Here is a 3,571-nt window from a genome sequence, read left to right as displayed (position 1 = left end):
CATGCATGGAAATAACAAGAGAAAAACTTATTCTAAAACTAAGTGAACATCTTTCAAAATTTATAGTGAAATATTTTCACTATTCTTAAGCACAACAAGTTCACGAGTTGGTTTAGCCTTTTGTCAGACCTATTCAGTGTACAAATTCCTTTAGATCCTTGTGTGAAGAAAAGCCCTTGCCCTTTCCACTTATAGGGTAATATTCTCTACATGATTGTGAATTAGGGACTTGGGTAATTACAAATGGATCAGTGTATAAGAGTTCCCATTTGAGTTTAAGTTTTCTGTGTTTGAAGGACTTTGGGTACATTTGCGGGAATACTTCTTGTTCTATGTGGAATAGTAAAGTGCACCATAATCTTTTGTCATAAGACCTTTTCTCTCCTTGGCCTTTTCTCCTAGATTAATCAAGGCTTGCCATATTTTTTCTTCAAATGACATGTACCAGTATGTGTTTTATCTGATCTGTGGTTGTGAGTTCTAGGCGCTTCAGTCCAGAATCGAGCGACTGCTACGGTCGCAGGTTCGAATCCTGCCTCAGGCATGGATGTGTTTGATCTCCTTAGGTTAGTTACGTTTAAGTAGTTCGAAGTTCTAGGGGACTACTGACCTCAGATGTTAAGTCCCATACTGGTCAGAGCCATTTGAACCGTTTTTGAACAAACTCATCTACTAACTTTGTCTGGTATACATACAGTCCACTGTTCTTGGTTAGCAGTATGACGGTGAAACAGTACTTTTTTTATAACAGTATAAAAATTTTTAAGTCGTTGTCATCATCTCCTTCACATAGTTTGGGTCTTACCTTTTCCCAGTTGAATCTTATTCTTAGATTTGCTCCAGACAATTGCACATTTTTGCATAATATTGTTTTGCTGTTTTTGTCTTGCTTAGACAGAGTGCACAGTTCAGAATATGTTCAGAGTGTTCAAACAATTCATTTAACCTTTGAGGTAGCCTTGACAAAGCGTCAGAAATAATGTTTTGCTTACCTCTGATGTACACTAACCTCGAAACTGAATTCCTGCAAGTACAGACACCATCTGGCTATTCTTCTGTGCAGCAATTTGTACATTAAGAGAAAAGCAAGCAGTTCATGGTCACAGTAGACTTCAGTGTACATCCCCCACAAAGAATATTCGAATTTCTTAAAAGCCCGCCATAGAGAGAGCTTTGAGCTCCGTCATTGAATATGATTGCTCACATTTGGTAAGAGCTCTGCTTGCAAAACTAGTTATCTTGGGTGTTTGTTGTCCATCTATCTTAGTGATTTGTGATAGGCATGCCCCCAGACCCTGCGAAGATGCATCAGTGGTGCAACAAAACTCTTGTGACATGTCTGGGTGATGCAACATGTTAGCACTGATTAGAACTTCTTTTATGTTTTCAAGGTTGATTTGACATTGACTGGTCCATACATATGAGTTATTCTTCTGTAACAGGTTTAACAGGGTATTGCTGTTCAACAAGTGGTCAGGAATAAATGTTCTAAAGAAAGACACTAACCCCAAATAATCTTTGAGTTGTTTGTTGTTCTGAGGAGGGGTAAAATGCTGATTGCATCTAATTTCCCTAGGTCTGACAAAATACCTTGTGGTGATATGATGTGTCCTAGGAATTTGACCATTTCCTTCCCAAATTCAAACTTCTTTAAATTTGCTGTAACACCATATTCTGAGACTTGGTATAGTACATGTCCCAAAAGTCGCAAATGCCCTTGCCAGGTAGGTGTTGCTATTAGCAAGTCATCCATATAGACACTCACTTCATTAGCTAGTTCTGGGCCTAAAAAGTTATCTAATTCTGAAACGAGGACACCTGCACTCACATTTAAGCCGAAAGGCAACGAAAATTCATAGTTTCTGCCACACATACAAAGAATGTGTACTTCCTACTGTTTTCATGGAGAGCTATCCGCCAATACGATACCCTTAAATCGGTTATAGTAAGATATTTAACTTAATGGAACTTTAATAACTGTTCTCCTAAGTTTTTGGGACGTGTTCTAGCAGGAACAATGACCATGTTCATATTCCATGCGTCAGTACAAGCCTGATGCTATCATCGTGTTTGGCGACAGCTAAAGTAGTATTAAAATATAGCAGATGTGAGCACTGTATGACACCCCCAATCTATCATACTCCCAATTTCCTTCCTTACTGCCTCCTCCTTGGACCAGGGTATGGTATGTGATGAAAAACAGGACGTTTCGTGTGGGTAAAGGTCCATTTTATATGTGTAACATTTTATTACTCCTGGGCGTTTTTCAAATACATGCGAATACCGAAGTATTAATTCCTGTATATCCCATTTCTGGTCTTCTGACAAACACACTGATTCACTTACCTTTGCTTGTGCTAGTGCTAGATCCCTACTTCTTTCATATAGCTGTTCGTCTTTTTGTGTATTGCGGAACAATACATTTGTGTAAGACAACTGTACTCTAATGTCTATATTTTGCAGAGGTTTGTTTTCTATTGTACTGGTTGTGATTAAATGTACTGATAATCCAAGTTCGTTATTTGCAAAGAAACACTTTACTGTCCTTTGTCAATCTGTACCTTGTACTGTCAGAAAGTATTCATACCAACAAGACAATTAACTACAAGTTTTTCCACCGCTAGAAAAATACATTTAATGGAAATTTTTCGATTTTCTCCTTACTGCAGTCAAGATCCGACAATTCTGCACAGGGAGGGTTGGTACATGTGTTTGCCTGTGCAACTCATTATATAAGCATTCCGAGATTACATTTGTTGATGCACCTGTATCCAATACTCCGTGCATATCTAAATCAACTGTCCTTGCATTTACTAAGGCCTGTAGAGACTCCCTTCTTTTCTTTTCCAAACTGTCCACATTTTCCTCTTTGATAACTACTTCTTTGTCATACCTGTCCTTAAACCTGATTCAATCCTGGCAATGGAAATCCTTTTTTAGCTGCAATGAGTGTCTGTGCACTGCATTATTTTCGGCTGTTTAAGCGTTGTGCACATGTTTTCAGAGCATTATACATGCATTATTTTTGAACAATTTTATGTATGCGAATGTGTTGCATTATTTTGTGAACATGTCTGTAGGGTGTACAATGCATTATTTCGACAGTTTACAATTAGTGAGCGAGTTTGCAGAACGTTATACATGCTTTATTTTGATAATTTTACGTGTAGTGAACGTGTCTGTACATCAGTGTTATTCCGGTAATTTAACAGCAGATTGCAGGTCTGTAGGGTTTGTACTGTGACCCCAAGCATTTCAGGGTGGGTGTTTTGTAATAGTATAATAAATAAACTACGTGAAATCCATCGCTAAATAAACTGTTCCAACTTCCCACTGAAAATAAATAAAGCGCATTCCTTCCACTCTCCAGCTGTTGGACACAGACTGAGTGCTTTTCTCACCAGTTCCAAGGAAGAGGTGGTAGTCAGATCACTTATGTTTGTGTAGGTAGCCAAAATTACCTATTTTCCCGCCAAAAATTTCCCACCACTTTATGTTAGTGGAGGTAGCCTAAGTGACCTTTTTCCCTTCAAAATTTGAACTTCCCACTATGACGTCATTGCGACATTGA

Source organism: Schistocerca serialis, chromosome 7, assembly GCF_023864345.2.
Source record: "Schistocerca serialis cubense isolate TAMUIC-IGC-003099 chromosome 7, iqSchSeri2.2, whole genome shotgun sequence".
Taxonomy (NCBI): Eukaryota; Metazoa; Arthropoda; class Insecta; order Orthoptera; family Acrididae; genus Schistocerca; species Schistocerca serialis.
The sequence above is the reverse complement of the archived record's forward strand: the minus strand, read 5'-3'. Positions refer to the sequence as shown.